Genomic DNA, 13,351 nt, shown 5'->3' on the forward strand with positions numbered 1-13,351 from the left:
TTCAAATATTTTTAAGGCTACTTGCACCCACATAAGAGCGCTCCTTCTCCAGATCCCCACACAAACTCAGTGTCGCCCTTTCTGCGTCCGTGTGTTCCCCACCTAATAACCTCTGAGCTCCTTGGCATCTTTTGGCAAGATTTGTCAAAACAATGGCCATCTCGAAGCTCATTAAGTTCTTAGGGAGTTTTGTGGACACAGACATCAGCGTGACGGCAAGAGACTGAAGGGATGGCTGGGAAGCAAAACAACACTACCTGGGGTGCATAAAATTTACGAAGAGCTGGTTTTCCTCACTTTGCTTGCCAACCAGTTGGTCTGAACCCTACCAGTGTAGGGTAGCAATGAAGAGTGGAGCTGGGTTTTGTGGACAACAACAGGAATTTCTCCTTGCCCACTCTGAATTTATCACCTTGATTTTTTTTCTGCTCAAAAACACATCTGTAACATCATTCCTTGGGCTGTGATGGCTACAAAAGATGGCAGGGAGACACATATGGACCTGCTTTCCCAAACTGCTCCCTACCGTCTTGTTCCTCCTCATGTGGTAGTAAAGCCATCTTTCACCTCACTTTATTAGAAGAGTTACCCTCCTTTGGCTGTCACTTGATGCTTTTCCCGAAATTCAAAATATCTTCTGATTCAAGGTAACCAGCATATCTAGTGGGAATAATTCATGGTACTGGAACACATTATTCTCCTGTGCATCTTGACACCGCTGAGTCACACAAGGGGATTAGGATGAATGCATGAATGTGAAATCACGTCATGATGTGGTCAACAGGTTCTGCCAAAGGTAACGTGGAAGCAAAGTTTTGCATGGTTGGAACCTGGAATGGGGCCATAAACTGGTAGCATCTTGCAACAGGCTCATCTTAAAGGCATGAGTTACCAGTGTGAATTGACACACATCTCTAGATATGCTCTGCATTGCACAAACCTGTGTGGAGGCTTTGCCTGATGCATCCTCGCTGTCCCAGGTATTTTGACAGCATGCATGCACACACATACATGTGAGGCCAGGTTCAGGTTGTCTAGATTCTCATGCTAGCTTGGTGGTTCCTCTCGCTTAAACACCTCAATGACTAGAGGTATGAGAAGTTATTTGTAGGCTGCTGGGAAAGCCCAATAGAGAGCATTTTATTTTATTTCATTTCATTTTACTTTGCCTCCAACATTTAGCATGTATTAGGGAGCAGGAAACCCTCAAGATGGAAGCAAAACTAGCTTTATATGTCTGCATCTTGGCAGAGAGATTTGCTTGCCTCTTTCCAAAATGAAGCAGTTATGCCAGCAGTGAGCTGGGCATAACGAGTTGGACAATGAGGAGCTCCAAGGCCAGGCTCACCCCTGGTGATATCTGCTGATTTCTAGATAGGACATCAGGCCAACCCTCTAAAACATCACCCTTCTCAGGCACAGATTCCATGGCTATATTAAGGAAGAGGAAAATATGACTGAATAGCTGAACATGTGCACACAGGGATATGGATATACTGTATGGAGCACATATCACACCACTTGGCCTTTTCTGTGTTAATAGCATGCCTTATGCAATTTATGTGCAAAGCCTGCACCGTTAACACTGAAAAGTATCTTCCAAGGGTCTTTTTATATGTGTCTTCACTACAGCTTATCCCTACCGCTTTTCTTGTGAGTACTTTCCTGCTGATGGTAAAGACCTTGCTCCTCTTTGAGCATAGAAAGCCAAGCTGCAAACCGGATTCCTGGGATGCAGAGGGAGAGAAGAATAGTGCCTGTGGATGAATGACCAAAGGTTAAGCTAGAGAGTTTGCCTTTGCAAACTTACTGCTGGTGGTCCCTTTCTGTTGGTGGATAAATGTCACGTCTTACACTGGTTCACCACTCACCAGTGCCAACAGACTCAGTTGAGAATGTGGCAGAGAATGAACGCCATGGCTAGGAGACTTCATGTCCTACTGCTGCTCTAATAACCACCCACTCCTCTTGCAAAAACACTTCTGGCTTTTTCATCTTAACTAGATTGTCTCCCAGATCCTACAAAGTCTGTAGTTCTCCTGCCAAAATATATAGCCTTAATCTAACCCCATCCTTGAAACATCTACAAACAGAGAACATGGGACAGCTTAATGCAAAGGATACTTCTCATTTTACTCTTTCAATACATCATATTTTTCTTTCTCCATTTTTTTCTTTTCTTCATATTTTCAGAGACTGCCTTAGTCACAAGGATGAGCATCACAAGAGCAAAGTGACATGACAAAAATTTTGCCCCAACACAGTTTTGGCATAGGTCATCAAACTCTGTTCCAAGTCCCAGCTTAGGAATGAGCATTGGCCAGGGACCATCCCAAAGGACAGTCTGGATACAGCCACCTCATTTTAAAGGGCAAAGGAATGCAGTAATATGGATGTGTCCAAACCAGAAACAAGCCCTAGTGCTGTGCAGCTCAGCAGCAGAGATGGTGCTTGCATGCACCCTGGCTAAGTCCTTATCTTGTGTGCAGAGAAACCCGTGGCAGACACATTTTGGCACCGTGTTCTTGCCAGGGGCATTATATTTGCTTTGAAAAAATACAGCAGAATTCAATTGCCAAATATATTGTTCCGGTAACTGTAACAGAAATGACTTTGGGACTTGCCAGGTTACAAAGCTCCTGTTAAGCAGTTCCTTCAGTGCTGTAGTTAATGCCTATTGTTATTGTGGAGCACCCATGTTCTCATGCGGGATCACCTGGCTTTGAAGTAGGTGAAGCGGTAGCAGCTCTTTTCTCTTTTCAGATTTTTTTCTTTTCTTTTCTTTCTTTCTTTTTTCAAAGTCTATGATTTAGGCCAGAAACAGATTGTTCAAAAGCAGCAAGGAAAAATTGGCAGGCATTAATAGAAACCACTAGAATTTATTGCAAATCGTTCTACAAGCCACCTTTTCCACTGTCTTTGTTACCACAGCCTTTTAATTGGAATTAAAAAAAAAAAAGAAAAAAGAAAAAAGAAATTGACCCAAAGTGAGAAGAGCCTCCTTTGATAGGAAAATTAGCCATGTAGTGTATGTGCAGTGCGTGATTAGACTGAAAGCTTTAAAAAATTGTTCCCCTAAGCAAAAAGGTGAGTTTATTTTGAAAGGTCACCTTTTTTCCAGGAAAGATCGGATACGCGAGTTTGGTTATACTGTGTTCAGGCATGGAGCCACTGTCAAGGAGATCACATACTCACAATTATGCTTTGGGGTGAGCAGTATTGGCAAATAAGCAGATCAGTGAGAGCTTTTGAAGTGCTGAAAGGCTGGGCATCTTTTTTCCTTGCCTTTCAAGAGACAGCTGTTGCTGAGGCTAGGAGCCAGCTGTGGACCATGAAGGCCCATGGCTGAATAGGAAAACCAGATTGAGCTCCGCTTTTGCCTATGGGCATGCAGGAAAATGAGCAGTGATCCTGGGTAGACCTCCATCTCCCAACCSCTAAGTGAGCTGCCCACCCATCACACCTCACCGCTTCCCTAGTGGGATCCCATGTGGTTGTCTTAGACCTAACCTTAATGAAGATTTCTGGATATCTTCCTGGCATGAAATTCTAATTAGTCCTCAGTGAACTGATACTGCAACATCTTCTCTTCTCCTGAGATACCATACCATCCAGCTGCACCAAGGAAATAAAAGACCACCTTTGCCATTAGTCCTCACAGCTCTGCATGCATGCATGAACAGAGACCAGCTTCAGATGTCTTACATCCTTCCCTCACAGGCAAAACACTCGGGAACCAGGAGCTGCTTGGAGACCCGCAGACTTTTTCCTTGTGATCCACAATGCAACCATCCATCTGTGGCGATTTTAGGACCTGGTCATCTCTGGACCCATACAAGCCCTAAGTTCCCTCGCAAGGGGCACCATAACTCTGCAATTCTTGCGTCCTCTGCTCAGTTGCTGGACCCTGGAGACCAAAGCTGGAGCATAAAGAGCCCCTGTGCCTGTGCTTGGGGCTCCTTGGGCTGCCAATGGGTGCAGCATGATTCACTTTCTCCTTTCCTTCTGCATCCTGCTGGGCAAAGGGCCCTCCAGCAGCCCCTGCTTATGTGCCTGGCAGCATGCTCAGCCACCAGGCATGATCAGACATGCATGACCCTGTGGTTGCAGCTGGGAAGGCTCCATGCTCACCTGCAGCCCCATCGGTGGCCTTGCTGCATGTGGCAGACAAGTCTGGCCTCGAGAGCAGCATGGGGAAGCCTAGAGAGAGCCCTTTGCCTGGGTGAAACCACGGCACCTTCACAGCAGTGAGTTTTTACTGACCAGAGCCTAGGCAGCAGAGGGAGACAAATAGTGTGGACCTGGACTAGATATGCTGTGGCTTTTGCTGTTAGCTTTAATTTCGTGTTCCAGACGGCCTCAGTAGAGGCAGGTAGCATCCATGCTCCTGTAAGATGCCAGAGTAATCCCACAGGAGTATCAGAGCAGCATTGACACCATGCTAGGGGAAGGAGCTCCTCAGGCTGCCAACTTAGGGCATGACAAACCACCTCTTTATGCTTGTTTTGATGGTGATCCCTCTGTCGTAGTGGCAACAAGTCCTTGCCACCATCTGCAGAAAACTCAAGGATTTGTAAGCATCAAATCCCTGCTAGCAGGAACACCTGGGAGCAGGACAGTGTCCCCTGGCACTGGCAGAGCAGGGTTTTGTTGGTGCTCCCTGCTTTCCTCTGGACAGATGGGAAATYCTGGTGCTCTCCACTCTGGTTCCTGGAGCTCCAGAGACAGCTCTGCTGGCAACGCATCTCTCATCTTGCAGCCACTGCCAGGGCAAACGTGACAGCGGATGGGAACAGCTCAGCCTGAGTCCCCCACACTYTCTCTGTGACACTCCTTCTCCGAGCTTAAGCATTTTATCCAATTTAAATGGTGAGGATTTAAAATGCCACCTGAGTTAAAAGGACCTGATTAAAACCATAGCCTCATCATATTTCTTAAACATGCGGTTGCATTGCTATATTTACATTAGTGTCAACTTTAATTTAAATTCTGCATAACTATATTTGCTCCCCTAAATTCATTCACCAGGAACACAGCACAAATTACTTTGCATTAACTGCACTTTCTCTGTGTCTATAGCCAAGTGTTTTGGAAATTAGCACTGTTAAGTAAGTAGCAGTAAGTGTCATTCAGCCTCTTTAATGTCTCGTTAATTAACCTGTCTCAGGAGCAGGAGGGGCCCCCAGAAATGGATCGATATCCTGGGACCAGCAAGATCCCGGAACCAAGCTGTCAAAACCAGAGGCACAGTGCAGCTTTGCAGAAGTCTGCTGAATCCCTGGGCATCTCCCAGTGAGAGCACCAGCACTAGTGAAACGGCAATTTGGATCCTGAAGATTGCAAGCCTGAATGGTGGTGGTTGATTTGGGGTCTCTCAGCTTGGGGCTTTCTTTCCTGCACCCCATTTTGGTGCCACGAAAGGGACTTTGTGGGGGGATGCYCCATAGCTGCCAAAATGTTGCACTCAGGCTGTCAATGAAAGAGCCTTGAGGGCCCCAAAAGAGACGGTAGAATTGGTTCTCCTCTGCAGTGCACCTTCAAAAGGGAAATTAATATAAAATTCAATAAAACAGAATACAAAATGGAATAAAATTAAATAAAATATACATGGCAGGTGATAATATATGCCTGGAGAATAAAAATGCTGCTATGAAGTCACTGAAAAGTCTTCTCTACACGACATGCTTGCTTGTGCAGAAACCTCCTGGAGTCCTGTGGGGCACAATATCACTCAGGTTTTAATCGTGGCATGACCATAGCATCTTAACACGGCTTACCTGTTACCCAACCATAGCCCTGGTATATGAAAGACTGGAAAACCACCCTTTAGCGACCAAGACCTTAAGAGACAGTAGTGGCTCCCTTGCTACGTCTCGGAGAYGGTCCAGAGTGGTTGGAACATCACTGCAGGTCTTTACTCGCCTTGGAGTGTTTGGAGAGGCTCTGAGGGTGTCGTGCCTCAGTTTACCCAGCGAAAAAACATGTCCTACAGTGGCAGCAGGACACATGGGGTTGTCTCCCAAGGCAGTGCAGAGACAATAGGAGCCACCGCCTCCTGGCCATCCCCCTGACCACCCAGGAGGGAGAAATACTCAGGGGGCTCCAAGGACTATTTTATTTTATTTTATTTTATTTTATTTTATTTTATTTTATTTTATTTTATTTTATTTTATTTTATTTTATTTTATTTTATTTTATTGTATTTTATTGTATTTTATTGTATTTTATTTTATTTATTTATTTATTTATTTTGAAAGAAGCTGTGTTTAAGCCTGAGTTTCCCACAGGTGTGCTGTTCAGCTACAGATATTTAATAGGGTCCTGGCTAGGCAGGTGCTTGCTTGGCCTTTCTACCCTGTAAAAATCCTGTCAAGCTAAATAAACCTCACCACAATGAAATTGCTCTTCAAACCAATGGCACATGGGAGGGCAGACCCAAAAAGAAAGAAAAAAAAAAAAAAGTGTCCTGATTGGTATCAACTTTTAGCGCAGGTTTAGCACAGAACGCCTGCCCTGGATGAAGTGAGCTCAGGGCTGGGTCCAAGCCTAAACCTCCCCAAATCACTCCAGGGACTTGCAAGGAAAGCAGGCTGCGGGGAGACGGGATTGCATTTGAACGGCCACGAGTGAATGCGGCTCCAGAGCAAACATGAGCTCGGATAAACCAGGGAGGGTCTTTTGCTGGCAGAAAATACAGTAAACGTGACACGAGATTTACGTGCATAAGTAGAAGCCCTGACTTAACTGCAACTCTGCAGCTGTGCTCTTATCTGACCGGAGGAAGAAGATGAACAACAAAAGGGCCTAAGAAGGCCGGTTGATGCATGGGAAAGCCATTGGTTGAGCATTGTGGCTGCCCTTCTGCTGAGCAAATAGTTCAAACTGTTCATTCCCATCTCCTATTCTCTCCCTGGTACATTGTTTGTGTCCTTGCATTTCATTCTGCAAGGAAGATTGCTCTCTGGGCCTATAAGCAAACAGTCCAGAAAAGAGCCAACTATCCTCCTCTTTTCCCTGGAGAACTAGCATTTTTATTTCAGCTCCAAGCTGTCAGAGAGCTGGAGAGTTTATGTCAGTATCCTGAATTAATTGCTTTAAGCTGGAGCCGCCTATATGAGCCACCAAATGTCCAGAAGATGTTTATTAATAATGTTTCCTCCGTTTTTTTTTTTTTTTTTTTCCAAGCTGTGCTCTCATGTCCCATGCCCTCTGCTCGCCGGCTCAGCGGCATGCCTGGCTCCGGGCGCGGGTGGCTAAATGAAAGCTGCTTATAGGGAATTAATAAAAGCTTGGGATCTAATTGCCAGCCCCAGCTCCCACTGTGCCTGTGCCTGGGTGTTGGGCATGGTCATCGTGTCAGACATTGCACATCCAGACTTCCCAGACACGGGAATGAGGGAAGGAATAGGAGTCATTGGAGGGATGGAGGGGGAGCAAGCCCTTGTTTAAACACAAATATCTTTGGTAATTAGCAAAAGTGGCAAGGAAATTACTGATGGGGGAAAAAAAAAAAAAACATGTGGAAGGTAAATGGTTTTGTGTTTAAACACGATATATTTTAAAGTGTTCCCCTGTGTGAAAGTCCCTGTTTAAGGGAATGAAGTAATAAACCAATTTATATACCAAGAGAAAGTCGAGATCCTGAGTGCCTTTGTGTAAATTTTCCACTTGACTTTTCATTATCTACCTGAACAAAATCAATCTATATGTATGGGATCAACATGCAATATGAGAGATAAAAGACAAAATAAATGTGCTTTGCATATCCCATAGATAAAAGCCACGGTGCTTCGGGCTCTGCCTCCTCTTCAGGCAGATGCATTTGAGAAAAATAAATCATTTTCCAGAGGAAAAGGGAGCAAAGCAGAGTGATAGTTCTTAAGTGTTTACTCCTTCGCTTGAAATATTGATCCTGCCGAATGAACGGCGGTTAATAAGTAACTCGGGGCAGGGGGATAGCACAGTGTCTCTTCTTGCTCAGTGCTGCAGCAAGGGCTCCTCCTTGTCCCCCTCCTTGAGGCCCCTTGTTGGGCTCCACAAGGATGGGGGGTCCCATTCGGAGCACTGTAACCCCACAGGCCATGGGAGGTCTCTGCTGGTTTGCATGGAGCTCAGGTGGGATCTTTCACCTGTTCCACCACCAGCAGCCCAGCAGAGGAGAACGTGCAGCCAGGCCAGCGGATGACGGGCCAAGCAGGGTGAAGGTGACATCACCGTCAACGATGGCACCTAGGGACAGAGAGCTGTTGCCCGTGCCCCAAGCAACCTCTAGCTTGATGAGGAGATGGAGAGAAAGCATCCGGACTAGAGTCCTGAGCCCTTCAGGAGGCCACAGAGGCACAAATAGAGGGGGATACCAAGACCCATGGCCAGGTGGCTGGCGCCAGCACGAGCCCTGCTGTCTCTGCTTGTGTCCCCCTGGTTCCCACTGCCGTGGGTGATCTAACCCATCATGGTGCAATCATTCCTGACCTGAAAGGATGCCCCTCTTCATCCGCAGGAAGACTGCTAGTGCAAGACAGTGGATGGACTCTATTAAAGTGGGTGAAATTATATTAAACGGCGTGGCTAGCAGCTGCTGTGTTAATGACAGCAAAGAGCTGTCCCTGTGGTGCTGTAATCCAGGCCCCTGAGAGCCCCAGGCACGCACTGCAATTTGACTCTCATCCTTCTTCCACCCACTTCATCTTCCTGGACTTGGCTGCAACCTGGCAGCATGAAGCTTCCAGATCTCCATGGGTCCACATGTCTTGGAGAGCAAGGTAATAGCACCCTCACTTTTATATATATTCTTATGTTTATATATATATAAAAAAATGAGGTAAGGATGCAGGAACTGCTCATTTTTGTTTCCCTCTCCTCCTCCACCCGCCTTCCACCTTTTGGTAACAGGATATAGGAAAGGTTAAGAGGCACTTCAGGAGATGCATTCCCACTCTTGAGTACAGTGGATCCTTATTTCATGCGGAGCACCACCCCCGGAACACATCACCTGCCTGATGGACATCACCTCCCAGAGCTGAAAGCCCAGCTCCATTAGGAGGGATGTGGAGCACCCACCTTCCCCAGCCCATTTTCCTTCCCTGGAGGGTCTCCACCTAAGCGATTTGAGCAAGGGGAAACTGTAGGAAAGCGAGGAAAGGCGAGCAGCTTTCCTGAGCACCAGCTGTGCCTCGCTCCAGAGTGGGCACTGCAAGGTTGGACATGGGCACCTCTCCAGGCCAGGAATTGGGCACCTCTCCAGGCCAGGAATTGGGCACCTCTCCAGGCTTGGCATCAGGTTTCACCTTCCTTTACCAGGTTGGGACGGACCAAGGCAAGGACTTGGTGGCAGAGCCGGCCCCGGGGAGGAGACTGAGCTGCCTCTCCAGACTGACGTCTCGGAGGATCCTCCCTCGGACCRTGCCCATGGTTTGCTTGAGCTGCTGGGTATATTTCCGCTGGCAAGCAAGTTTTCCAGGTGAAACCAACGAGATTTTGAAGCTCTGTTCATGGCAAGGTGGTTCTGCACTTCCAAGCAGAGGAGGAAAAAATAGTACTTGAAAAAAAAATCTATTTTCTTGTTTCTTTTCCAACCCTTTCCAGTCTTTTTATCTTCTGCTCCCCCTTAAATTCCAGACAGGGAGGGAAGTGGGGAGGATGGTGAGAAAGGTGACATTTCAAGGATTAAAACAGGGGTGAGCTGACAACTTTCCAAAACCCCGGAGTTTGTTGGGAGGCTCCACACTGCTCCTGCAAAATGGGTCCTGCTGTTAGCGCAACATCTGCAGCAATTTTATTGGCTTGTTAACGACATCTCAGATTGGACCCAGGGGCAGCAGCAAATTCTGGCAGCCTTCAAGGCAGCAGCAGACTGGGAGGAGATTCAATCCAATGGTTGGCGTTAGGAGTGCAGGATTCAGGGTCAGGCACTTCTGTTGGATCCTTAGGTTAAGATGTAGGAAATCCCCTGTTCATTATGGCATGTGCAAAGCTGGAGCTACCATCACCGTTCATGTCCCTCAGGTTAGCCTGAGCTCAGGTGGATACACTGGAGCTGACTCTAGAACAACCCTATCCATTCCCTGCCTTGCCCCATCCTTTTTCTTCTCACCCCAGCGGGACTGGGCCCCAACTGTCTCCCTGGAAAAACACTGAATTCTTGGGAAAGAAAATGGAGACAGTTTCCAGTGGCTGTTCTTGCACCCTTTGGTTGTCTCCTGGATGGCACCAGAGGAACTGCAGATCTTGGGTGGGGCTCCTGTAGGCTCCTGTAGGCTCTACAAAGGGGACATTTTCTGGGTGATGTGATGCAAAAAAGACCATGCTGGGCAGCTCAGCAGAGCTTATGGGAGTCCTGTCCATGGCACACCCATTTCTCCCCACTAGCAATAAAAGTACTCAAATATAATCAATTATGCACCATGGAGAACATGAGAGGAGCTGCTCTTCTCCAAGATAGGACACGAAAGAAAACCTTCAGCAGAGGAAGGGGCTTAATCATCAACACGGTGGCATTTTTTAACTGTTGAGATTTGTCCTCCTCTCCAAAGCCAAAGGTGTCTGGGGTAGATAATCCAGTGTTAACTCAGCTGTTGGTGGGGTAGTGTGAGCTTAGGAGGCACCACTCATTCCTTGCTCACAGCATTGATCTTTCAGCACTTGCCCTTCCTGAGCTTCTTCTTCCAGTGGGATAACAACAATGTACATACCTTGAAAACTCCACAAATTTATTCCTTTTTCTAATTGTCTCAAAATGTTTTTTCTTTTCCTGCAACCTAGAATGATCCATCCTGGAGGAACACCTCCCTCAACTTCCTCCAGGCCAGGGTGCTCATGTCAGGGGTTTTGAAGGTAACACAGGTATCCCGGTAACAAATATGGACACAAAGAGGCAACAGGAATCTGAGGATTTAATGGGATTTAATACGTACACAGCAACAACATACTCAGTGAATCCCAGATCTACACCAGGACCAATTCTTTCGCACCATTCTTAAAATGTACAAAGGACAGTGAATGCAAATATAAATGCACATGAATAAAAAAAAGAAAGAAAAAGAAAAAAAGTGACCATTTTGCCCAAATTCAGAAAACTATTTAGTGAACACAAGAGCTTTGCAAGGCCTCCGAACTCCTGCTATCTTCAGCACTGGGATGAGAAGTGTGAACTCAGCACTGGTCTCCTCCACACTGCGGGGCACTCACAGAGCCATTCCAGCTGTGGGGGGAAGAGGCTCTCTGTGTTATTGCTGGGGCAACTCTGCAGCTCAAAAGCCTGGGGAAAGCCCATGGAAAGCCAGTCCATTCCCAGGCAGGGGCAAGTGTATTGCTCTGGCCTTAAATCAGCAGGACTGGTGGTGATGGCCAGTTTGGTCAGGAGCAGGAAGGGGCTGAGGGTAAAGATCTTGCAGCAACAAGGATGTAGCTGCACAAATCAGTGTTGCTTGTGGGAAACTGTGTCTTTAGAGAACTTTTCCCCCATTTGCAAGGAGCAAGGGGCCACTAGGGTGACCGGCACCTAACCACTGAGGGACAGCAGCACAGGAGTGCAGAACACATGCTGGCAGCTCCAAATGAGCGCTGATCACCCTGCATGTTCCAAAGCCTCCAGGCAGTAGTTTCTAAATGTGGTCCTTGCTGGAACATCTGCGTGTATGTATTTCCAAAGTGTCCTTTCCAGCAACTGGCTCTGACTCCTTCTCCAACCTGGAGGCATCAGTGCAAAATCTGTGTCCTCTGTGAGTCCCCAGGAATCAGCTCAGGTGGGCTAGCACATGCACTTCCAATCGCAGTATATAATGCAGTGCAATATAACACATGATGTATAATTATAATGTAGTATAGTATAACATGCGAACAGCAGACATAGGTTTTTGTACCATGCTCTGTTGCTTTGCAGCAACACCTCTTTGGGATGCTCCACTTTGCATTATTCCTGGCCCAAATAACTTGCCTGCAAAAGGAAAGATCACCTCTGGTTGAATTGGGCCAGGCAGGGACCTATCTCGTTTCCTCTGCCCTTCCTCATCTGCTTCCATCGAGGAGAAAAATCTCCACAGGAAGCTAGTTGGTGATCAGAGCTCAGTCGCTTTGGGTTGATTTGCATTTTGTAAAAATTATTCCTTTTTTTTTTTTTTTTTACATTCAATTTCACGCTCGGTGACACCTGTAAATACAGCAGCCAGCGCTGCCCCGGGATCGGCAGCTCCAAGAACCAACGTTCAGCCTCCAGTCCCCCTGCAACCCTGGTCGCTCGTTGCCGCCCAAAGCCCCTTCCCCGGGCTCTCCGGCAGGTTTTACATCGTTTCTCCTTTGCCTCGCGTCTCCTGCTGGCCCTCGCTCCCCAGGATGCGCCCCTACCGCGCGGCCGCTGCTCACTCCATGTAGGAGCAGGAGTGGGAAATAGTGGGGCTGGACCTTGGCTCTCAGGGCGCTCCTCCCGCTCCGCTTCCCGCTCCTTGCTTGCTGCTCTCTGCCTGTCCGTCTCCTTTCCTCGCTCCCATCCCACACATCGCTTTCCCTCGGGAATATCCCCCTTTCCATTCGTGTGCCCCGGTGGCGGTTCGGGGAAAGGGATTTGAAGCGGATCGATGCCGCCCGTCCCTCCGGGTCCCGATYCGAGCTGCCCCGAGTCGATAAACGGGAGACAAACACCCCGACGTGCGCACACCTTGGGCAGTGAGACGGCCGAGAAGGGGAGCGAGGTGGGGCAGAAGCGCGAGCCGCGGCGGCGGGCAGCGCTAAAGCGAGGGCTCCTGCTGCGCTCCGCCGCGCAGACTGCTCATCATGCGTCTCTGCGCCCCCCGTTCCGCGCAGGGAGAAACTGAGGCAGGGGAGGCGCAGACAGAAGGGTGTGGGGGAAAAAAAAAAAAAAAAAAAAAAAAAAAGGAGACGAATAATTAGGCTTTTTCAGTAGGCGCTTTGCTTTTTCTTATGCTTTTTTTTTCCCTCTTCTTTCCTTTTTTCTTTTCTCTTTCCTTCCCTTCTTCCTTTGCCTTTTCCACCCCTTTGCTTTCTCCTTTGCTTTGCGCTGCGGCTCCCTGTTCTCTGCTCCTGTGCGCGAAGAGGGTCAGGGAGCTCCGATCTGCCCCTCACTCCCTTTCCAAACCACTGCAGGGCTCCCCCCGCCTTCCCCCAATCCCAAGAAGTTGTAGTTGGGTGCGATTTAATGCGGAAAACCGACGTCCCGAAAAGACGGGTGTCTGCCCTTGTGTGTGTTGGCCCCCAAACTAACTCTTCACCCCACAAGTGGGTACAGAGCATGTACGTCCGAAAAAAAATAAAATAAAATAAAATAAAATAAAATAAAATAAAATAAAATAAAATAAAATAAAATAAAATAAAATAAAATAAAATAAAATAAAATAAA

The 13,351-nt window shown here is 47.4% G+C and overlaps 1 long non-coding RNA gene across 1 annotated transcript; it reads right to left on the reverse strand.

Annotated features, from left to right (window-relative positions):
* Positions 1 to 10,887: 10,887 nt before the first annotated feature.
* LOC112947200 lies at positions 10,888 to 12,845 on the reverse strand. The gene is made up of 2 exons (XR_003249365.1): positions 12,653 to 12,845; positions 10,888 to 11,200 (listed from the first exon to the last, which is right to left on the reverse strand). It is a non-coding gene; the product is annotated as an uncharacterized LOC112947200 (long non-coding RNA).
* Between the last annotated feature and the right edge of the window lie 506 nt (positions 12,846 to 13,351).

Source organism: Nothoprocta perdicaria, unplaced genomic scaffold (genome assembly GCF_003342845.1).
Source record: "Nothoprocta perdicaria isolate Ctin4 unplaced genomic scaffold, notPer1 scaffold_224, whole genome shotgun sequence".
Classification (NCBI taxonomy): Eukaryota; Metazoa; Chordata; class Aves; order Tinamiformes; family Tinamidae; genus Nothoprocta; species Nothoprocta perdicaria.